Raw genomic sequence first — 25882 nt, forward strand, 5'->3', positions numbered from 1 at the left:
TGAAATTCAAGCGCCTCCAGAGAATACAAATGACGTTATTGTTCTGTAAATATCTGAATTAAAGTATTCTCCGGAGCCATTGTGTGATCATATGTCCAGGAGAGATTTCTGAGCCCATAGCCAATAGTAACCCCTGAGTGTCACCAGGTGTGGCCCCAAAACCAAAACAAACAAACAATAAAAACCTACTGATGAGCTGTGACAGAACAACTGTTTTTTGTTTGTTTGTTTGTCCCTCCATTCACAATACAGACCAGGCAAAGGGCCTGGTTTGAGGTATATATGGGGAGCATTTACTGTACCTCCTCTTTCTATACAGTCAGTGTAAAGAGCACAGCTTGTGGTAAGCATTGGGAGGCCTTTTCTTTTCTTTTCTTTTCTTTTCTTTTCTTTTCTTTTCTTTTCTTTTCTTTTCTTTTCTTTTCTTTTCTTTTCTTCTTTCTTTTCCTTTCCTTTCCTTTCCTTTCCTTTCCTTTCCTTTCCTTTCCTTTCCTTTCCTTTCCTTCCTTTCCTTTCCTTTCCTTTCCTTTCCTTTCTTTTCTTTTCTTTTCTTTTCTTTTCTTTTCTTTTCTTTTTTTCTTTTCTTTTCTTTTCTTTCTTTTCTTTTCTTTTATTTTCCTTTCTTTTCTTTTCTTTTCTTTTCTTTTCTTTTATTTTATTTTCTTTTCTTTTCTTTTCTTTTCTTTTCTTTTCTTTTCTTCTCAAAACAACTGTTTTGATCTGTGAATGAAACCATACCAAAACTTTGCAGTGGGGCACAGGAGCTTGGAGGCAGTTGCTGCCAGCGAGGTCTGACCTTTCCTATAACTAAAATGGGATCTTCCTAGAGAGATGATTTCCAGTATCAATTTGTTTACGTGCAATGGATGATTAGTCTTTTAACTCCACCATTAGTATCACTTTTTTTATTTGTTCATTTTGGATCACACCTGGCCTGGAAGTGCTCAGATGTCACTCCTGGATCTATGCTCAGGAATTACGCTTCTGGTGCTTATCTGGGGTGCTATGGATCGAACATGGGTTGGTTGAGTCCAAGATAAGTATCTTACCCCATACTATGGCTCTGGTCCTTGGAGTCAATTCTTAGCCATATTTAAAACCTACTTAAAAAATTAGTTTTATGACATGATCTGAACTCAAAAGTGATAAATCACCAAAAATAAAACTCAAACTATTTGTTACTACACAGGTCTACTTTAACTCCAAAGGAAAAAAATAGTTTCAAAGTTGGGACTAAAATGATAGCACAGCAGATAGGGTATTCGCCTTGCATGTGGCTGACATGGGTTTGATGCCCCTGTCCCATATGGTCCACCTGAGTCTGCCAGGAATGATTTCTGAACTCTGAGTGCCAACAAATGTGCACCCCCAAATAGTCACAAAGCAAATTGAAATAAAAATCAGACAAGATATTAATAGTGTAAAAAGAGAAAGATTCTTCATACTTCAATGAAACTGACTCCAAGCTAATAAATGAAAAAGAGATAAAAATGATTATACACTAATTAAGGGATAACCCATCAAGAAGACAAGTCACTGAAGAAGTTTCTTTCTTTTTCCTCCCATTCCTTGCAATCCTACTAAAGTAAGAAGAAAACTCTTTATTTTATTTTATTTTATTTTATATTTTATTTAAACACCTTGATTACATACATGATTATGTTTGGGTTTCAGTCATGTAAAGAACACCACCCATCACCAGTTGTGTCCAGAGAGATAGCACAGAGGGTAAGGTGCTGAAGCATTTCATTCCCAGTACCACGTACTGTCCCATAGTACATTCCAGAATGGTCCTGAGCACAGAGCTAGGAATAACCCCAACTCCAACCACTGGAGGAAAAAACACCTCCATTTTTTATAAAGCTTGGAAAAAAGTAGCAAAGAAAAGAGCTATAATGGCTACACAAGAAAAAACAATAAACAATGATTAGGGGAGGAGAGTGTGGAGTCAAAAGCTATGTGTTTAGATCACACAATGAAATAGGAGGGGAACTTTCTGAAAGTTAGGAACATATCCTAATAGGCAAAATTAAATGCTCTCTAGGTAAAATCATAAAGTGGCAACGAAAGTTTTAGACTTGATTTTCCTGATGTAACAAAAATTAAAGTGGCCCAGAAAAATTGTAACTCAGAAAAATATATAACCTAGAAAAACTGCATAAAACAGCCTTTTTTTAGGTCAGATAGCTAGAATAGGAAGTAAGACACTTGCCTCACGTGTTGGTAAACTTAGCTCAATTCCCTACTACCATATGTTGTTTCCTAAGCACCACCAAGAGTGATTCCTATTCACTGTCAGGTTAGCATTATTTTAAGCTCTGAGAGCCCATAGAAGTTTTGTACAGGTTAAAAAAAAACCTATAGCTTTCTGAATTCATTTGTTAAGGGAGTGAACATTAAAGAAACTCACACGAAAAATAGAATATAAAGAAAATTATTTGTAACCTCAACTACTCACATAGAAAAACAATATGAACATCCTCCCCTTTGGACCACTATTCCTGCAATTGTCAGTATCCTTTCTATTTTCTCTCTTCTAATATTAACATTTTATCAGCAACCACAAACATAAAGAAAAATGAGATGCACATAATTTTAGAATCATCTTTGTCATCACAATTAGAAAAATTAAAATATGTATTAAAAGATCTACAGATGACACAAAAAGATTAGACAAGTTAGAATAAACAGAAAAATATACTTATAAAATGCAATTATAGTGAAGTGATATCTTAGATCAAATATTTCATTATAAATATTATTAAAATAATTTACTGCTTTAGCTACCTACATGAAGAGATTACAAACTCTGTGGGGGAAATGAAAGATAAACTGATAAACACAATTACAAAAGAATAAAACTATGGATATTAAAAAGGCAGCATTAAAATGTGAATACATAAGTGAATATTACGTAAAACACAATAGCTACAATTGAGCAGTGTTATTTAAACCAGTATAATGCAAAGTAAATATAATTAGAATGGTAAATAAAATTACACAATAGTAAAATCGAAAAAGTTTATTTGTGTGGACAAGGTGGTAGGCCTGCCATCTCTCAGCCCTGAACAAAGGGTTCACACCATTTTATGTATTAAAATGCAGAAGTAAGCAAGTAAAGCATCTGAAGCAAAGTAAGCTAAATTGCTGTTAATGCTGATATAGCTTTCAAGAACTAAGGGGTTTGCACTGAAATAACTGTTTTGTTTCCCTTTCTATGCTCTTGTTATTAAGGCCCTTTCTTGTGCTGGAATTCTTCATTACCTTACTTCATTCTTTTTACACCCATAAATCTCTGCCATTTTCCTTCATATTCCCAGATTTTTATCTAGGAAATTTTGCCCACAAAATATTAAATTAAAATATAAAGAGCTCAAATAAGATAATGGTTGCATTCATAAAGCCCTGGGTTTTATTTTGGCCAACAATTTCTACCCCCAGCACTACAGGATAGTACCTGGGTGGTCCACAAGCACCACGACCCAGTGTGGAACCTACAATAATAAAAATAAAAAAGGATTGGGTGGGAATGAGATCATTTCCGAAACCAACTTGCAGGATTCTACAGAACCTTTCCTCAACACTCTGTAGAATGTGAAGATAAAAATTGGGAGACTTCTGGCCTCCATCTAACCTCCAACCATACAGGTAAGAGTCTAACTCAAACCTCAAATAGTCCAAACCAAAGACTGCTGTAGAGCATGCCACTGTAGCCATTACAATAGGGTACCCTGACAGAGGCCTAGCTGGGAGATGAAAGTCCCTGGTTCAGTGATGTTCTTCATTAGACTGTCAACTCATGACAAGCATTTCCCTGTCTCTGCCTTGCAGAGTGACAAGCTAAAAAAGAAGAGTGCTCCCAGGCAGATGCTGCTCAACACCCCATAGAAAAAAAAAGAAAAGAAAAAAATTAGGAATGCAAATTAAAATTATGTTTAGATTCTATCCTTTTGTTATCATATTAATCAAAACAAAAGAAACAACTTTACATTAAAGGACTTAAAAGGAGTGTGAGTGCTGGACGGTGGTATATTCAGTGCATTTCTTATTGATAGTTGTGTCAGATAGCACAAACCTATTGAAAGCAATCTGAAAATTTTTAAAAAATCAGCATTGTATTCAGCAATAATTTTAATTTATTCTACACTTGTAAAAATAGATAAACAATTTGTGGTAATTTCTGATAACAAAAGTGGAAATAATTCATCTATAAAAGTATTTAATTATCTACCAAATAATTGGCAAAACACATTGCAATTTAAAAATATATCTTCTATAGAAAAGACACATATGAACATGTACAAAAATAAGAATTATACCTTGAATATTATATATAGCATTCACATATATTGCTCTGTGAGAATAGCTTGATATGAGGGAAAAAAAGGAAGTTTTTTTTTTGTTTTTTGTTTTTTTTTTTTTACCAGGGTATACTTTGGAAATATTGCATTTGTTTACTTACTTATTTAGAGTTTTATGGGAAGAAAATGCCTTTTTTGTACATTTTGCAATCCCAATGTAAGTATATTATTTTGACAGTAAATTTTATGCATCAATTTAATAAGGCTATAGTGAAGTGAACCTTTATATTTGGTTAAACTTATTTCTAGGTATGATGGGAGATGTATCTAGAGGAAATCAGCATTTCAATTGCTGAACTGGGTAAAATAGATAGTCCTCACAATTGCTTTAATCATTCAGTGTCATAAAGGTCTGGACTGTACAAAAAGGCTGCTGAAGAAAAGTTCATATTGTTCTCAATAGAGGCTGAACCAAAACTCATTCACACCAACAATTAGTGAGTCTTTTTTCAGTTGCACTCACACAAAAACATGCTACTTTCACTTTTTTATCATATACTGTCATCACTGGTAAGAGATGGCATCTTCCTGTTGTGAGATGGTATCTTGCTGTTTTCATTTCAATTTATCTAATACTTACTGATGGTGATAACTTTTTCAAGTGCCTGCTGACCATACATATTCCTTCTTCATTGATGTGATTGCTCATCTTGCCTAAAATGAGGATGCTTAAAAAAATTAGAACATATGACCAGGCACTTCTTTACTTAAAATTTACTGCCAAAACAACAACAAAAAAAACATTTGAAAATAATAATTGCTCATTATAGTGCTCCAGTACAATAGCCAGGATATGGAAAAAGAGCATATGTTCAATGATAGATGAATAAAAATTTTTAATATATAGGTACTATGAAATATTATGTAGCTTTGAAAAAACTGAGAAATCAAATAATCATGTTGTTGGCTGCAACATGGGTAGAACTAGTGGTGTCATGTTAAGTGATATAAGTCTGAGGAAGGAAACAAATATTAAATGATCTCACTATTTTTTTTTTTTTTGGTTTTTGGTTTTTGGTTTTTGGGTCACACCCACCCGGTGGCACTCAGGGGTTATTCCTGGCTCTATGCTCAGAAATCACTCCTTACAGACTCAGGGACCATATGGGATACCGAGATTTGAACCACTGACCTTCTGCATAAAAGGCAAACGCCTTACTGCCATGCTATCTCTCCAACCCCAATCTCACTCACTTCTACAGTGAGGCATAACAAGGGTTTTTGGTAGACTGTAGCAAGCAATGACAAAGACTTGAACTTGGATTACCAAGAAAACATAAAGAGGGTAATGGGCTTTTTGGTGTTAGTGAAGTTCATTAAAATTTTATCACAGCTGTAAACCATATTATCTAAAAGGTAATAAAAAACATTTTTTGTTTGTTTTTTGTTTTTTTGGGGGGGCCACACCCGGCGGTGCTCAGGGGTTACTCCTGGCTGTCTGCTCAGAAATAGCTCCTGGCAGGCACGGGGGACCATATGGGACACCGGGATTCGAACCAAACACCTTAGGTGCTATCTCTCCGGGCCCAATAAAAAATATTTTTAAGAAAAAATTCTAATGTTTTCAAAAATTAAACAAATAAACTGATAAGAAGAAACAACAAATATATTAAACTGCCTATGAATATATTTCCAATAAGGTGGATTTCAGTCCTCCCAAATTTTATTTCTAATTAGACCTTTCCTCCTTTTATTAACAATATAAGTACCTAACTGAAAACTTTAAGGGTAGAAACAAAGTGTTTTGAGAAAATGAAACTTTTGTTAAAAAGACAGCTAAGATTAGGATAACATTTATATGAATTTGATAAATATGAGGGGATTTAAAAAATTTTTGACATAATTTATCTTCTAACATTCTTAATCTTTATATTTCTATCACATATTCATTACTTAGAAACTGAAAAGGATGCTAATTCAATCCTTAAAATATTGCTTTATTTTTCCTATTTCAAAGTATTTTTAAAAGTCAGAGGGACAAAATATAAAATAATGCAAAGAAACTTGTTATTTCTTTTATATTTGTCAGAGGGACAAAATATAAAATAAGACAAAGAAGCAGAAGTCTTCCAAACACCACGAAAGCAACCACCAGGAGGAGTAAATGAACCTGAATGGAGTCTATAGTTAATCCCATGACAATATACTCCAATGGTGGAGAAACCCCATTATCTCTTAGGCCAAGTGAATTCCTTTTCGAATGACCCCAATATTTACTGTGCCAGTGCAGGAGGGAAAAAAAGAAGGCAAAAAGCACAAAACATTTTTTATTTTTTATATATTATTTTTTATCTTCATTTATTATTATTATTATTTTTATTTACCTATCTACTTTTTGTTGATTTCTTTGTTTTGGTCTAGTTATTGAAGTTGTTGTCCCCATTTATATATTTTTTTTCTTTTCTTTCTTTATGTGCTCTACCATGTTTTTATCTCAAGACGATAGCTTTTTTTGTGGTGCTTATTGTTATTGTTGGAGTGCTCACTGGATATTTGACACTTCTTTTTGTACTGTTGGGGTGTTTCAGCTTCTTTTTCTCCTTCGTCTCTCAAACCAATGATGAAAGCCTCTAGAAGGATTCTGCCCATTTTCGGCATATTAGACTTTTACCCCAGTTTATTACTTTTCTCTTCTTCAAACAAAACCACATAACTTGAACTATCTAGTCCTGCCTCCCAGTTAGAGGGGGAAAAAAGGGAGGCACCAAGAGCAAGACTATTAAGTAGTAAGCTAGGTACAGAGGGGACCACATATTCTAGCAGGAGGGAGGAGGATATGGGAGGTAGGACGAAAACGGGGGTGTAGGGAAGACAAATCGGTGATGGGAATCCCCCTGATTTTATGTAAATATGTACCTAAAATATTATTGTCAATAATATGTAAGCCACTATGATCAAAATAAAAATTATATTAAAAAATAGACAAAAATTGTTATTTTTTTAGTTTTACATGTGAAGCAATGACATCTAAACTATATTAAACTGTGGCCTAAAAACCAAAAATAAATAAATAAATAAATAAAAGAGATCTGAGCTCAGACCTAGCTGTCTAGGTTTCCCAGCACCACTTGGTAAAGAGGCTTTCCTAGCTCCACATTATTTTACTACTTTATAAAAATGAACTTTTCATCTACCTGAAGATCTGTCAGGATATTAAGTTCTATTCCAAACATCTGAGAGTCTGCCTTTATTCAATGCCATGCTATTTAATTACTACTATGTGTTAGTACTGTTTGACATTGGGAAATGTTAGCCTTCCATTTTCTTTTTCCCAAGTATTGCTTTAGCTATATGAGGAGGTTTAATATTTCATATGAATTTCAAAAATGTTTAATCTCAAGGCCAGAGTTGTATGGCATCTGCCTTGCCCACATTAGCCTAAAATGGACTGTGGTTCAACACCCTGGAGTCCCATATGGTCCCCCATGCCAGGAGTGATTTCTGAGTGCATAGCCAGAGTAACTCCTGAGCATCACCGGGTGTGGCCCAAAAACAAAACAAAAAAAAAATCACCACATAGAGTGATGAGTGCAGTTAGAGAAATAACTACACTGAGAACTATCATAACAATGTGAATGAATGAGGGAAGTAGAAAACCTATCTCGAGTACAATGTGGGTGGGGTGGGGAGGAGGGAGATCTGGGAAATTGGTGGTGGGAATCTTGCACTGGTGTAGGGGGGTGTTCTTTACATGACTGTAATTATACAACTGCAATCATGTTTGTAATCATGGTGTTTAAATAAAGATAATTAAAAAAAGAAAACACATACAATGAAGCATTTTTTAATATTTACAGCAGATTTATCACAAGCAAACCTCCAGGCTCAAAGGCATTGGGAAGTCTGACAGAGTGATATGTGGTATCATATACAGTATGATATAATGAAAAATATCAGTGAACAATTGTCTTACCAGATTACTCATCCATCCTAACTACTACTCATTCAAGTTTGAAGGAAGATAAACTGCTTTATGGATAAACAGCAATTCAGCATCTTTTTAAACTCAAAATCAAACTTTAATACAAAAGCCAAATAGGGTACTTTAAGGCAAGGTAAATCCCAAAACAAAACAAACTTTTACAAAAGATGGCATACAATAACATGACAATCATTTCTCTCAATGTCAACTGACTAGATGTTCCAATTAAGAGACACAGAGTGGCAAAATGGCTCAGAAAATTGAATTCAACATTTTGTTGCCTGCAAGAAACACATTTGAGCAGCAAGCACAAACTCAAAATCAAAGGTTGGAGAAAATCCTTTAAGCAAAAAAAAAAGGTTGGGGTGGTTATACTAATATCAGACTAGATAGAAAACAGGCTCAAACATATTATGAGACATTCTTACTATTATACATTATATATTATTATTTTAATAATAAAAGTATATGTATATCTGTAAGAAATAACACATCTAAAATATGTACATATATAGGGTCCAGAAAAACAATTAACTGCTAGTAAACTTAAAGAAACACACTGATAGCAGCACAGTAGTAATCAGAGGCTTCAATAGTGTTCTTTATTATCTTGATATATCAAACAACAGGCTAAAAATCAACAAGGATATACTGTCTTTGAAGGAAAAAGAAAGGGACTTAGTAAATATATATGTATATATAAAATAAGTATATGTAGGGTTTTCATACCCCAAAAGTTCAATACACACCAATATCTAACGCACATGGTACATTCTCTAAGATAGATCACATACTGGACCACAAATCCTATCTCCATAAAACCAAGAGGATAGAAATTGTATCAGCTATCTTCTCTGATCATGATGCACTGAAAATAGAAGTAAATTTCAAACAGAAACAGAGAAACAACTATAACACCTGAAAATTAAACTAATAACTATTGAACAACCAGTGAGGAAAGGAGAAAATCAAAGAAGACAATAAACAATACCTGAGAACAAACAAGAATAAAAACATGAAGTATCAGAATTTATGAAAGATAGCAAAAAAGTATTAAGAAGTAAATTCATATAGTTTTGCAAGCATTTTTCAGGAAAGAAGAAAGAGCTTACAAAAATAACGTAATGGCACACCAGAGGAAATTGGAAAATGACCAACAAAATAGGAAAGCAGTCAGGAGGAAGGAAATGAAAAATACTTAGAGCAGATTTAATGTACTGGAAAATAAAAAATAAAAAAACAATTCAATATATCAATGAAAGCAAGAGTTTGTTCTTTAAAAAAAAAATAAACAAGATTATCAAACCACTAGCAAAATTCACAAAGAGAGAACCTAATAAACCAAATACGAAATGAAAGGGGAATATCACAATAGATAACCCAGAAATTCAAAGGTTTATCGGATATTACTTTGATAATCTTTATGCCACAAAATGAGAGAACTGGGTAGAAATGAATAAATTCTCGAACTCTCAAAAAAAATAATTAACCCTCACAAGTTTTAACCAAGATAATGTGAAATACCTGAAGAAATATGTCACTAGTGCAGATATTGAGATATAATAAAAAGACATCCCAAAACACAATCGCAGGCCAAGCTGGATTCATTCACAACATGGACATTACTGAAAAAAGTAGAAACTGAATTTCCATGATTTGGCCACATAATTCCTAGGGGTGTTTCATATGATTCAGCCACATAATTCCTAACTGGGGCCCAGAAACAATGCAGAAAAGGCAACTGTATGCCATTGTTCCTTGCAGCACATATTTACAATATGTGTGGTCTCTGATGTGCGAATGGTTAGGTCACAAGACCTTTTCTTGTTGGAGCCTCTCTCAATGGTCTACTTCATAGCCTGTGCCCGCTCTTATCACCAATCTGCACCAACCATAAGCCCCTTTGTTGTTGGGCCTATCTCATTGCTCTGTTGCATGGCTTGCATCCATGCTCACTATCAGAACTTTTCCTTTCTTTTTTTAAAATTAATTTAAAGAAAATGCATTATGTAGTTGACATAACTGCTAATACAGAACTCTTATTTTCTTAACTAAACTTTTTATAATGAAACATACAAATTAATTGAATTTTTTAAAATACATTGCCATACACATTTCAAGAATATTTTTAATTAAATAATTTTTATTTTGATCAAAGTGGGTTACAAATCTCTCACTGTAATATTTTAGGTACATTGAATTAGGGGCATTCCCGCCACCAGTGTTGTCCTCCCTCCACCCTTATTTCCAGCATTTTCATGATGACAAACTGATTGGATGGAGAAAAGTCAAGATAATAAAATGAAGAGTATTACAGAATAAAACCAATTAACATTTTAACAATATAAGAGGACAATATTCTTTGACACAGAGGAGGCTATTCTATAATTAGAAGTCCAACCAAAGCTGACAAAGATTAAATTTTTATGCAGCCACTTCACTTCTTTTATTAAAACTCAAGAATGCTAATAATTAAATTCAATTCTTTATAAAATACTCTGAAATGTAAGTTTAACTTGCTAATTAGATTGGAATGTGTAAGGACTTTGCAACTCTAAAGACAATGTACTTTCAGATCTACTTCAAAACTATTAAAATCTATTTTTTATCCCCCTATTTGTTTTTAATGCAACATCCAGAAATACTCATAACTTATTTCTGGTTCTTGCTCAAAGATCATTCCTGAAGGAACTTATGGGACCCTCTTTGGTGCCAGGGATCAAACCCAGGAAGGCTTCATATAATGTAAGAAACTTATCCACTATTATGCTACCTTTCCAGCCAAGTTTATTTATTCTTCCTTAAAAATAAAATGGTAAGTTCAATAACAATATAACTTGTAATGCATTTGATTTAAAAATTTACAATCTCAGTGTACACATAAATGTCCAATATTTATAAAACAAAGCAAATGAATTCTTGTTTTACATCTAGAAGTGAGTAATTAGCAGGCCAATTGGAGAAACTAATCAGCTCACTGTACACATATATACTTGAAATATAGCACAATGTATTTTCTTTGAAAACTAAGCATTTTGCTCTATTAAAAAGTCTAATCACTTTTGATGCAAAACAGGGAGAGAAGATGATCTCCTACCAATTATCTAAAATTTTAAATATTCAAAAGAGAAAGTTGAGTTTGGTTTTGGAGAGTCTGACTGAAAACTGTTATCCCAACAATTGGGGTCATGTCCTGATAATCAACTCTAGGGAAGGAAGATAAAAGTAGAGGCTTGCAATGTCTTTAATGTTCTTTGGGGAAATGCTATTGTTTCTCATTGTTACCATAGTTCACTTTTTCTAGGCTTCCATTATTCATCTGATGCCTAGAAGGAAAGGAACTATAGCTCAAGATGTAAGAGAAATGAAGGAGATGGAAAACTTTTAATCGAAGTCTCTATTCAAATTCTTGAAAATCTGCTTGATTCTATAGCAGTTACCTTTTGTACTTTTGTTCATAACACCATTGTTTACCATACAGTAATGCCAATTTAGAGTGACAATGATCTAAACACCAGGAATCCAACAGAGAAAAATAACATCACAGCTATTCAACTATGCTTGTCTAGGAACATGCTGAGTACATATAGAAAAGTGATTGAACCATAGAGATCACTAGGGAGAGGTGGGAGAACGGAATCAAACCTTATGAGGAAAATAGAAGCCTCGGGTGCAACTTGAATAAGCTTTTGTTTACTTAAACAATATAGATTTGAGGAGGAGGATGGAGAGTCATTTTTGTTTTGTAAAAATGGTTGTTAGAAATTTAGGAATCATTTTAATGATAAAGATGCTAATATGAACATTTAAAGCAAGGACATTCTTAAGAAATATTCAAATATTTCACTGTTCTTAAAGTTCGGTGCTTTGCTGAAACTTCAAAGAACGATTATTTTAAACAAATAAAAAGTAAAGAACATCATAATCACTTGAGAAACAGTATGAAAAAAATCCAAGTAAGCACACACTCAACACACAAAATAAAGAGAAAATACTATAATGAGAAGAAAAAGATTAGTATGAGTGGAGTTTAGGATATCTAATATATAACTATTATTAGAAATTGAGACTGGAGGAGATTCAGTATTAGCTGCAAACATCCTTAGAGGCCTTAAGATAAAGAATTAAAACTAGTTCAACTATGATGAGAAAAAATGTACAAAACACTACTAATTAAACTAAATAACAGTTAAAATAACAGTTCAAAACGCTAAAGCTTATCATTTACCATGCAAAGTACTTGAATTCTTCAATTAAAATGCAATGCTCACTAGATTTTGATATAATTAAAAGAAGGTAACAATTTATATTAACAAGAAACAGCTATGAAAAGGGATGAAGTAAAATATCCAAATAGAAAATGTTGGACAAGGTATAATTTAAGTCTTAAAGGAAAAAAAAAGTTTTAAAGGATTGAAGGAAATAAAACTGGGGTATTAAATAGTAAAATTTACAATTTATAAAATTATTAGCTTCATAAATCTGTATATACAATAATAGTCATATATGTAGCTAAACTATTAAATTCTTAAAATACTGTACCATGACTAACATTAGTAGACTAAAATATTACTCCTTCCTGTCTTTCCCAGTTCTAGAAGACAAAAGTTTGCAATGGGATGAATGTTGGTGTATCCCCAAAATAGTGTATAAAATTCCTAATATGCCATAATAGAGCTAGAGGTGGGTACTTGATAAGAAATTAGGTCATTAGGGGCTGGAGCAGTGGCACAAACGGTAAAGCATCTGCCTTGTGCAACCCCATATGGTCCCCCAAGCCAGGAGCTATTTCTGAGCACATAACCAGGACTAACCTCTGAAAGTCACTGAGTGTGGCCCAAAACTCAAAAAAAAAAAATTAGGTCATGAGAGTGAACCCTTATAGATGAAATCCATTCACTTGGGGGCCAGAACAATAATAGCACAGTGGGTAGGATGTTTGCTTTGCACATGGTGGCAGAACTATGGCAATTCAGAACTAATTCAAGTGCAATCCCTGTCATCCCATAGGACCCCAAGCCTACCAGGAGCAATTTCTGAGCACAGACCACTACCAGTTTGGCCCCCAAAAAAGCAAAAGCAAAATCCATTCACTTATAAAGAGGTCAAAAAGCTTGTTGATGCCATCTTCCTTATTAAGTCAGGGTAGAAGCTGCCAGCTTGTATAATCAAGCTTGCAACTGAACTCAGACTTCTAGCCTGCGTAATTGTGATAAATGTCTATTGTTTATGAAGTTCAACTCCATACTTAGATCTAACAGCTAGTACAGCATAAGATAATGGCATGTAATAGTTGACTTTAAATAGTCAATAAACTTGAACACAAGCCCTGAGCTATAGGCAAATACGAAGCCTTACATTTTTCAAAAGGGGAACTTTTTAATGTTCAGAAAACTCTTTTTCTTAGGCACACTGTGTAAATGGTAACAATGTCAAAGTGGAAAATATAACCCTAGACAATTTAATCAGAATCCAATGACTTAGACCTAAATAATAAAATAGCTCTCAAGCATCTTAATTCTTTAGAAATTAAAATATAAAGCCTCAGTTCAAAGACCAAAAAGAGGAAACCAATAGAAAAATAAAAAATATCTTAAAGTCTCTGACAAGTGAGTATTTTATACTAAAAAAAATCTATAGAACATAATAAAAAATACTCAGTAATAGTGCCACACTAAATTCTAGTTACATTCAAGAATAAAGATGAAAAAATTGGAATAATTTTACATAAAAGTTAGGGGAAAAAGCACAAAACTAAAAGAGAGTTAGATGGACTTAGTAAGATAAAAGCTGCAATTATTTTCCAAAAAGGCTAAACCAATTGACATTCCCACCAGCAGTTAATGACAGTCTCTTTCTCCCCAGATCCACCTCAGCACTAATTATCCTTGTTCTTTGTGATATGTTCCAGTCTCTGTGGTGTTAGATGATATCTCATTATTGTTTTGATTTACATGTACCTGATAATTAATGATGTAGAACATTTTTTTCAATTGCCTTTTGGCCATCTGTATTTTTTTTTTTTTTTTGTCTCTTCATCCATTCCCATTTTGGGGCAGACAAAGTTTTTTTTTTCTTGTTAATGTCAATAAGTGTCTTACATATATCTGTACTGGATAGTTAGTGGGTGATTACTTTCTCCTATTCTGTGGAATGTTTTATAGCCTCGTCACATATCCTTTGAGGTGCAGAAACTTCTCAGTTTAATGTAGCCCATTTGTTTGTCTTTGCTTCCACTTGCTTAGTCATTTGGTGTTTCATCCTTGAAGATGACTTTCCCCTTTTTGATGAATTCAGAGATAGCCAATTACTGCAGTCTCTCTGGTAAATAAGCAATTCTCATCAACTGGAGATTGAGAGACACTAACCATGGAGTCTAAAAAGTGCCAATGGTTGTAGTTCTTTGATAGAATTTCTATTGGTGTGGATCATTCAAGATAAGTGGAGAGTCAAGCAGAGAAAATAAGTCTTATACATGTATTTTATGTGGGTTTATCTGAGACTAAGAAATCATTGAATTGGTAGTCCAAGTTTCTTTTGTTTGATTTTAAAATAATTTGTTTTGATGCTGGTGAGAGGTGATTTACTTAATTCCATAAAACACGCTGAGTTTTTTTAGTTTGTACTGGGTAATAAAAACACATTACTAGTTTTCTACAGTGTGTTCAGTCCTCAGTGAATAAAGCTGTAGGCCATTCACAAAAGAAGGTAAATTATAACATTCATTCTTGAAATGGAATAATCAAGCACAGCAGGCACAGTTTTAAATCTATATTATTAATTTGGCATAATGATCTAAAAGGAAACAGTACTATTCAAAAGTCTGTATTTTCTGTGACTAATGGTATGTTGCATCAAATAATTAATGATGGGGCTGGATGGTGGAGGATGCCATCCAGCCCACATGGCTCTGCAACCTCCATGCAGCCGGCGAGTTCCAGGCCCAGGTGAAAGGCGAAATCACTCACACGCAGCCATCAGGAAGAATCATCTCTATTCATGCCCTTGCCACCACAGGTGTGTGGCCTATGTCAACCTTTTAAGCACAGCTATATTTTGCTAGCCCTGCATCTTAGCTCCTGTTAGCCATCTTCCCTTTGGGCTCCATGCGGCCCAAAGATCCAAAAGCCAGGAAGCCAAGCCGGGCCAAGAGAGAAACGGCCAAAGGGCAAAAGGGCCGAATCCCCTGGCTCAGAGGTTTATCTATCCTTTTCCAGACCCCTCCCAGAAATGGGAGGTCTTGCAGGTAGTTACACCTATTATCCGGTTCCCAAGACCCCTCCCAGATATGGGCGGGTCTTGGGGTACACCACAATGGGAAATAGCTTTTCAGTACCTCCTCCTTGTGAGCAAGCATTTCATTAGTGGTAGTTCATCACTATAGTTGGTGAGAGCAACTGGTCTTTACTAGCTCCTAATAACATACTCTAAACAGAGAAAACAAAAATTAAAATATAGAGTAGTACAAAAATGCAGCTCTCTTATTTAGTGACACAGTCTGCAACAGTCTTGATTGATGTAGCTATTGTCGAAGTAAAATTATACTTGCTTACATTTATCCATATTATTTAAAGGTATTTACTTTATCATAGGCAAATATAGCATTTAGTGTTAACCAGCTTAGAACAGGTATTTTTATATGATAAGTACACAATAAAGTACATACGTAGAGAAAATTTAAAAAGAATAAAATAAAAAGCAATACTCCTATCACTTTAAGTTCTTAACTTATTCTCAGTTATCATACCAGAGAATAAACTTCTGAAAAAATGATAGAAATTGATCTAAATTTCTGAGTATATCTAGGAAAATATATCCAGATAAAATAATACAACTAAACAGGTTTAAAAGATACCTCTCTACTCCTTACTAGTTTAACTACTTATAAATAAAATCATTATAGAAAGAAAGAAAGAAAGAAAGAAAGAAAGAAAGAAAGAAAGAAAGAAAGAAAGAAAGAAAGAAAGAAAGAAAGAAAGAAAGAAAGAAAGAAAGAAAGAAAGAAGAAAGAAAGAAAGAAGAAAGGAAGGAAGGAAGGAAGGAAGGAAGGAAGGAAGGAAGGAGGAAGGAAGGAAGGAAGGAAGGAAGAAGAAAGAAAGAAAGAAAGAAAGAAAGAAAGAAAGAAAGAAAGAAAGAAAGAAAGAAAGAAAGAAAGAAAGAAAGAAAGAAAGAAAGAAAGAAAGAAAGAAAGAAAGAAAGAAAGAAAGAAAAAGAAAGAAAGAGAAGGGCCGGAGCAGTGGCACAGCGGTAGGGCATTTGTCTTGCACACAGCTGACCTAGGACAGATTGTTATTCAATCCCATATGATCCTCCAAGCCAGGAGCTATTTCTGAGCACATAGCCAGGAGTAAACCCTGAGTGTTACTAGGTGTGGCCCAAAAACCAAAAGAGAGAGAGGGAGGAGGAGGAGGAGGAAGAGGAGGAAGGGAAGGAAGAGAAGGAAGGAAGGAAGGAAGGAAGGAAGGAAGAAACTCATAACTCTTAGGCCAAGTGAATTCCTTTTCGAATGACCCCAACATTTACTGTGCCAAGGCAGGAGGGGAAAAAAAAAGCACAAAGCATTGTTTACTTATTATATATTATTTTGTATCTTCATTTATTATTACTACTATTATTTTTACTTACATAACTATTTTTTGATCGATTTCTCTGTGTAGGTGTGGTTATTGAAGCTGTTGTCCCCAGATATTCCTAGTTTTTTCTCCTCTTTTCTTTTTTTTCTTTATGGGCTAAGTCATGTTTCTTATATCAAGACCATGGCGGTTTTTGCTCTTTTTTTTTTTTTGCTTTGTTTTGTTTGTTTGTTTTTTGTTTTTGTTTTTGTTTTGTGCATGTGTGGTGCTTACCATTATTGTTGGAGTCCTCACTGGATAATGGACATTTTTGTTTTGTTTCGTTTTGTTTTGTTTTGTTTTGTACTGATGGAATGTTTCGTTTTCTTTTTTCTCCATCGCCCCCCAAATCGATGATGAGAGCCTCTAGAAGGACTCTGCCCACTTTTGGAGTATTAGACTTTTACCCCAGTTTACTACTTTTCTCTTCTTCAGATCAAACCACGCAAACTTAACTAGCTAGGCCTACCTCCCAGTTAGAGGGGGAAATTAGGGAGACACCTAGACCAATCAGATGCAAGACTACTATGTGGTAGGATAGGTACATAGGGGACCACATATTCTAGCAGCCCTGGGGGTGAGGTAAGTGGATATGGGAGATATGACAAAAACAGAGGTGAAGGGAAGACAATTTGGTGATGGGAATCCCCCCTGATGTTATGTAAATATTTAACTAAAATATTATTGTCAACATGTAAACCACTATGATCAAAATAAAAATTATATTATAAAAAAAAGAAGAAAAGAATGTATAAAGGAGACATCAAAAAGCAAAGAAGATAAAACATAAGGAAAGAGAGAATGATAGTGTTTAGAACCAGATATTGAGTTCTTGTTTACTAGGTACTAAGAACATTTTTCTAACATATATTGGTATGTCTATTTTGTACATAAAGAAACTGGAATTAATCATGAAACTACAGAACTACAATGTTTCTAGAGGTGGAATTTGCCAATATCTTGCGACCCATCTATTATTCACAAAGTTCTTAGGAAAGAAAAGAGGTGGTGACTTGAAGGTGGAGAATGAATCAATTCCAAAATTCAAAGCATTGCTTCCATTTGTAAAATGCACTTACTCTTCCACTTTAATTTAGCTATGCAGTTATTTTATTGACTAGAAATAAATGTGATTATTTTCTTAAACCACTTTTTTTCACTTTTAGATAGTGTTTTGGGGGGAAGTGTTGGGGCACTCAGAGGTTACTCCTGGCTCTGCGCTCAGAAATTGCTCCTGACAGGAGGAGCCAGGGATAGAAACTGGGTAGGTTCTGAGGGCCAGCTGTCTAAAAGGCAAATGTCCTACTGCAGTGCTATCAGTCCTGCTGACTTTTAGTTTTTAAAAAACTGAAAAAAACTATGGTAGTTATTTTTTATTCATCTAAATAAATTCAGTTATGACAATATCTCAGTAATAATCATATAATTATCATACATTTCATTTTTTGAATCAGCCTATCATCACTGTATTCAGAAATCTTCATATGAAGTTGAAAATTAGCTGTTATGGATTAATTATAATAAATGAAAAGTTTAGGAAAATGAACAATTAAAGTACTTCATTACTTCTGAGCAAATCACTAAATATTCACATACTACATTGCTCAGGATTTCCTTACAAAAGGAAGTAAATCTTTAGTGTCACATAGGATGAATTAATCAGGAGCTCTAACAGTGCCCTTTTTTTGCCCCACCTTAGGTCCTACTTAATTTAAAAACACCTTCTGAGAATATGTGTTGCACATCTAAACTCACTGTCATATCCAAAAAAGTGGAGTCATCTCCTAATTAGTAACTCAGTATAATTATTAAATCACATTATGGTTGTACGAACGATAAAGCATTAAAAGGATTCCTAGATAAGACGAGGCTGAAGTATACTGCTTCTGTTTGAACTGTTGCTTCTAGTTTCCACAGTCACACTCTGATGAGCCAAGCAGCAATTAGATCTGTCACTGACTTTATACCAGCCACATATCCCTGTTGGATCATCTATGCTGCATAGTACCCATAGTATCTTTTACGGCACAGAGATAAGAAAGCAAAAGGATTGTTTGCCACATCAAACTGAAGACTTCATCATTCTCCACAATACAGAGATCCTTAGTTTCAGTGTTCTTTTTAACCTTAATATTCTTGTTTTACAGTGAAAACAAATGGTTACTAGGACATAAAATAGATTGTGTCACCAACTTATTTTCTTAATGTATTTGACAGAAATCTTCATGAAGTTTTTGACACAGATGTCAATGTCTTTAAATTAATTGGCCATTAAAGTTTTCCACATTAATTTTTAGAAATCAAATCCCAGCAAAATTGTGACTTGTGCATATTTTATAAATTGCTCATTAATGGCACAATTAATAGAATCTGATATTTTTAAAAATCAGAAGTTGCATGTTCTAACAAACTATAAAATATTTTTTTCAAAAATACTTTAACATTTTCAATTATATCAGGTCATTGTTTTATATATATATATAATAGGAGAATAGGAGAATTTATATATTATATTCATTCTGTATGAAACTTTTCCAAATCCATGTAATATTTGCATTTTTTCATGTATGCAATTTCCTTTAGAATAACATATTTAATACCAAATTTAAAATAGCTCTCTTCTTAGATTAAACTACTTATGATAAAAAACAGTGACCTTTATTTGTGATTTTCAACATTCTTTTTTTTTTTTTTTTTTGGTTTTTGGGTCACACTTGGCAGCACTCAGTGGTTACTCCTGGCTCTATGCATGTCCCTGGTAGGCTCAGGGGACCAAAAAGGATGCCGGGATTCAAACCACCATCCTTCTGCATGTAAGGCAAGCACCTTACCTCCATGCTATCTTTCCAGCCCCAATTTTCAACATTCTTAACCCCTTGTGTAAAACATCTACTTCTACTTTTCCCCAACTTCGCCTTCTGTGGAGAAGCCCCAGAAGAACAAGGCAGCCATACGGATGAAGGAAAGATGGTTTACTTCAATTGCAAACAATATTTCATCATAATTAACTCAAAGAACACATAGTTATAAGGTATGTGTTATATGCAACAATTCAACTATAAAATAGTATGGCATAATAAAAATTATTTTCATTCCCATTTTTTATTTTTGAAGTACTAGGATTTACAAGACTGTTAATGGTAGGCTTTTATGCGTGTAAAGTTCTAGCACCACATCCGCTTAGAGTGCCCACTTCTCTCTATTATTATGTCAGGGTCCTTCCTATCATCCCAGCCTCCTGCCCTCAATAAGCCCAAAGCTGTAAAGAAGTTCCCAAGTTCTGTTGTTTTTTTTTGAAAATTTGTTACCACCATGCTCTGTTTCTTCATAGCTCACATAAGATAGTGATCATTATGAATCTGTCTCCTGACTAACTTCATTGAGCACATGAAAGCATTCTTTGCCTTCAGTTTCAACCACGTAGTGGCAAATTTTACCATTTTATTTTTCTTAATGCTCACCAAGAGGATAAGAACTTGAGAGTGTATACATGAAAATGATGATATTGGTGATCTTGGAAGAAGAAAAAGAAATGTTATGTTTTTCGGGTGCTGACAATAACCTTCTGTGGTAGGTGTAACTAAAACAATACTAGAGATGAACTTTGAACTAGGAAACAGGGAGAAAAAGTAGAGAAATAGGAACCTGAATTGATATGAAAAGGCCAGATGGTTACAAAGCTACCATATTATGATAGTAAGATTAAACAATTGTGACAAAGATTGATAAACATTATAAACAATGGCTCTACACTGTTAAGCTGGGGAAACAGTTTAGCAGGTATGGTGCTCCATGTATTTCATAGAGTACCAAGTTATCCAAGGGACAAATACATGGCACAAACCCTGAGCACAAATCCAGGGTTCAGTCCTGAGTCTGACAAGGTGTGCACCCTTCCAAAAAGAAAGCACTGATTATATTATATTTCTCTAAACTTTGGTTATGTGACGGATTTATGATTCATAGAGGACAATGGTGGAAAGACTGTAACTCAAAGACTATTTGTAAAGGGAAGCATTTCCTTTATTCTGGGATTTGGTAGAAATTGTTATTATTTCTTGGGTCATTTTTGGTTCAAAGCTTATGACTTTCTGACATCATTTGTTCCAGCTCAGTCTTTCAGACTGTATGTGAATGCATGTGTCTTTGGTGGGTTATTTTTTCACATATTATATTTCCTTGTGTCTGTCTGACTTGAATTCTATTCCTAGTATCCAAAATGGTCTCTCAATCACTGCCAGGATTAATTCTAAAGTATAAATCCTGAAGTAACTAATGAGAATTGATGGGTATGATCACAAGTCCATAATCCTCCAAAAAGAAATAGAAATTGTGCCTTTACAAATTAAACAGTGTAAAATTTCTAATCAAATAGTAAAAAAAAAAGCTTGTTATATTCAAAGTTGAAGACTTTAAATCATGTAATAATAATACTAAGAACAATTCTATTTGCATTCTACATGACAACAAATTATTTTGATTGACTTTTAGATTGACAAACATTGTGAAACTTTTCTGATTTTTAAAATAAAGATTTTTAAAGCTCAACAATACTTAAGTAGTATCTAGTAGTATCTAGAGATTTATAAACAACAAGTAGTTTTGGCACGACTGGTTAGCCACTTGCTAAAAAGCCAACTTAAATCCCCAGATAACATCATGTTCGAAGGTAAAATACAAAATCACTTGTTGAAGAGGCTTTCACGGTTCATTTAGTATTTCTTGCTCCTTTATCAAAAACTAGGTGACTGTATGTCTGGGGAACATTCTATGAGTACTCGAGCCTATTTCACTGAAAAAAACATCTAATCCCATCAAAAAATGGGGAGAAGAAAAGGATAGACTCTTTGACAACAAAAGAAATACAAATGTCCAAAAGGCACACACCAAACAACAGCTTACTATCAAACAACCAGTGGATAAAAAATGAAATTGAAGAGGAAATCAAAATATTACTGGAAACTAATAACAATGAAGACACAAATTATCAGAATTTATGGGATGCAGCAAAAGCGGCACTGAGAGGATAATTTACAACTTACAAGAACATATAAGAAAGATAGAAGGGGCCTCCATGAATAGCTTAATGACACAGCTTATAAAATGAGAAAATGATCAACAAAAGGAACCAGAAGAAAATAAGAAAGGTTAGAGCAGAAATCAATAAAGTGAAAATTCAAGAAACAATCAAAAGATCAATGAAAGCAAAAGTTGAAAAATAATATTGACAAACCACTGCAAAACTTACAAAGAAAAGGAGAGAGAAACTTGATAAACTGGATTAGAAATGAAAAGGGGGGAATCACTACAGATATTGTGGAGAGTCAAAGGGTAATCAGAGACTACTTCGAGAAACTCTATGTCATGAAACATGAGAACCTGAAAGAAACAGATAAATTCTTTGACTCAAAAACTTTATGGTTGAATAAGGATGATGAAGCATGTATAAACATCCTAATATCTATTGAGGATTTTTAAGGGTAATCAAAGTCTTCCTAAAAACAAAAGTCCAGGCCCAGATAGATTCACAAATGAATTCTTTCAAACCTTTCAAGAAGAACTACAACCAATCCTTCCCAGGCTCTTTCATAAAATCAAAGAAACAGGAACATTTCCAAGTAGTTTTTAAAACTAACATCATGTTGATACTAAAACCAGACAGAGATGCTACCAAAAAAGAAAATTAAGATCAATAACCCCGTTGAACACAGATGCAAAGATCCTCAACAAAATTCTGGCAAATAGTATTCAATGCCTCATTAAGAACATCATTACAGGGCCGGCGAGGTGGCACTAGAGGTAAGGTGTCTGCCTTGCAAACGCTTGTCAAAAAAGGACCACGGTTTGATACCCTGGCATCCCATATGGTCCCCTCAAGCCAGGGACAATGTCTGAGCACTTAGCCAGGAAGTAACCCCTGAGCATCAAACGAGTGCGGCCCAAGAAAACAAAAAAAATAAGAAACTCATTCACCACAACCAAGTAGGTTTTATCTGAGGAATGCAAGGATGGTTTAACATCCATAAATCAATAAACATAATACACCATATTAACAAAAATAAAAATAAAAATAAAATGATCATATCAATAGATACAGAAAAAGCATTCGATAAGGCCCAACATCCATTCTTGAAAAAAGTTCTCATCAAGATGCGAATGAAAGGAACTTTCCTCAATATAATCAAGGCCTTTACCACAACCAGTGACGTGTTATTCTCAATGGAGATAAACTAGAAGCCTTTCCTCTAAATCTGGTACAAGACAAGGCTGCACTCTCTCACCACTCCTATTCAACATAGTACTGGACATATTTGTTCTATTGATTAGGCAAGAAAAATATATTAGGGCATCCAGATAGAAAAGGAAAAAAATCTAAATCTCACTGTTTGCAGATGACATGGTACTATATTTAGAAAACCCTAAATATTCTGCCAAAAAGCTTCTAGAAACTATAGTTTCATATTGAAAGATAGCAGGCTACAAAATTAACACACAAAATAATGGGCTTATTATATACCAATAATGACAGAGAAGAAATGGACATTTAAAAAATCTTATTTAAGTTCGCTTGTTTTACAAGTGGTTAGCCAGTTGTGCCCATGTTGTGCCTTCCATATTCCATTTAAGATTTCTTGCACCTTTATCAAAAATTAGGTGACGGTATATCTGGAGAACATTCTCTGAGTACTCAAGCCTGTTCCACTGATCTGAGGGTCTGTCTTTATCCCAACATCATGTTGTTTTGATAACTATTGCTTTGTAATACAGTTTAAAGTTGGAGTAAGTAATACCTCCCATATTCCTTTTCCCAAGTATTGCGTTAGCAATTTGTGGGCGCTTATTGTTCCAAATCAATTTCAGAAGTATGTGATCCACTTCTTTGAAAAATGTCATGGGTATTTTTTTTTTTTTTTTGGTTTTTGGGTCACACCCGGCGGTGCTCAGGGGTTACTCCTGGCTGTCTGCTCAGAAATAGCTCCTGGCAGGCACAGGGGACCATATGGGACACCGGGATTTGAACCAACCACCTTTGGTCCTGGATCGGCTGCTTGCAAGGCAAACACCACTGTGCTATCTCTCCGGGCCCGTCATGGGTATTTTTTAAAGGGATCACATTAAACCTGTACAAAGCTTTGGGGAGTATTGTCATTTTAATAATATTAATCCTGCCAACCCAAGAGTAGGGAATGGATTTCCATTTCCGTGTGTCTTCTCTTATTTCTTGTAGCAGAGTTTTATAGTTTTCTTTGAATAGGTCCTTTACATCTTTAGTCAAGTACACTCCAAGGTATTTGAGTTTATGTGAGACTAGTGTGAATGGGGTTGTTTCCTTAAAATCCATTTTCTCCCTACCTAAGCAAACTTAGACCTCCAGTTAACATCATGTACAAAAGTAAAATCCATATAGATTAAAGACCTAGATATCAGACCTGAAACCATAAAGTATATAGAACAACATGTAGGTCAAACACTCCATGACATTGAGACTAAAGGTATCTTTAAAGAGAAAACAGTACTCTCGAAACAAGTGAAAGCAGAAATAAATAGATGGGACTATATTAAGCTGAGAAGCTTCAGCACCTCAAAGAAAATAGTGTTCAGAATACAAGAGCCACCCACTGAATGGGAGAAACTATTCACCCAATACCCATCTGATAATGGTTAATATCCAAAATATACAAGGCACTGACAGAAATTTACAAGAAAAAAATCTAACCCCATCAATCAAAAAATGGGGAGAAGAAATGAACACACTTTGACAAAAAAGAAATACAAATGGTTATAGGCACATGAAAAATTCTCCACATCACTAATCACCAGAAAGATGCAAATAAAAAAAAAAAACTGTGAGGCACCATCTCATGCTACAGAGATTGGCACACATCAGAAAGAATAAGAACAATCAGTGCTGGCCTGGATGTGGTGAGACAGGAACCCTTATCCACTGCTGGTGGGAATGCCGTCTAATGCAACCTTTATGGAAAGCGATATGGATATTCCTCCAAAAGCTGGAAGTTGAGCTCCCATATGATTCAGCTATACCACTCCTATGGATATATCCTAGGGACACAAAAATACAATACAAAAATCCCTTTCTCACTTCTATATTCATTGCAGCATTGTTTACAATAACCAGACTCTGGAAACAGCCTAGATGCCCCTCAATAGATGAATGGGTAAATAAACTATGGTACATATACACAATGGAATATTATGCAGCCATCAGAAGAGATGAAGTCATGAAGCTTTCCTATACATGGATATATTTGGAATCTATTATGCTGAGTGAAATAGTCAGAGGAGAGAGATAAACACAGAATGATCTCACTGATCTATGGGTTTTGAGAAAAATAAAAAAACATTTGTGTAATGATTCTCAGAGATAAAATAGAGGAGGACTGGAGGGTCCAGCTTCTGACATGAAGCTCACCACAGGGATCATTTAGTGCAGTCACAGAAATAATTACATGAGATCTATCATAACAAAATGTGACTGAATGAGGAAAGTAGAAAGCCTGCCTAGAGTACAGGCCGGTGTGGGGTGGGGAGGAAGGACACATGGGATATTGGTCATGGGAATGTTGCACTGGTGAAGGATTATATATATTTATATATATTAAAAATCAATAAAAACGATAAGAAAAGATAAGGCCTCCCAATTCTTAACACAGCCTGTGTTCCTTACACTGACTGTATAGAAAGAGGAGGTACAGTAAATGCACCCCATATACACCTCAATCCAGGCCCTTTGCCTCGTCTGTATTGTGAATTGGGAGACAAAAAATCCTATTTACATTAGTGCCATACCAACTCAAATATCTTAGAGTCAACTTAACTAACAAGGTGTAGAACCTATACAAATAAAACTACAACAGCCTGCTTCAAGAAATAAGAGAGGACACAAGCAAATGGAGACACACCTTGCTCGTGGATTTGTAGGATTAATATCATTAAAATGGAAATTCTCCACAAAGCAGATTTAAAGA

The 25882-nt window shown here is 34.4% G+C and overlaps 2 non-coding genes across 2 annotated transcripts; one reads left to right on the forward strand and one right to left on the reverse strand.

Moving 5' to 3' along the window:
* Positions 1–227: 227 nt before the first annotated feature.
* On the reverse strand, positions 228–360 carry LOC126007865 (small nucleolar RNA SNORA51). The gene has a single exon (XR_007495342.1). It is a non-coding gene; the product is annotated as a small nucleolar RNA SNORA51 (small nucleolar RNA).
* A 25185-nt stretch (positions 361–25545) lies between these two features.
* Positions 25546–25678, forward strand: LOC126007783 (small nucleolar RNA SNORA51). Its single transcript, XR_007495267.1, has one exon. It is a non-coding gene; the product is annotated as a small nucleolar RNA SNORA51 (small nucleolar RNA).
* Positions 25679–25882: the final 204 nt, after the last annotated feature.

The sequence above is a fragment of the Suncus etruscus genome, chromosome 4 (genome assembly GCF_024139225.1).
Source record: "Suncus etruscus isolate mSunEtr1 chromosome 4, mSunEtr1.pri.cur, whole genome shotgun sequence".
Lineage (NCBI taxonomy): Eukaryota > Metazoa > Chordata > Mammalia > Eulipotyphla > Soricidae > Suncus > Suncus etruscus.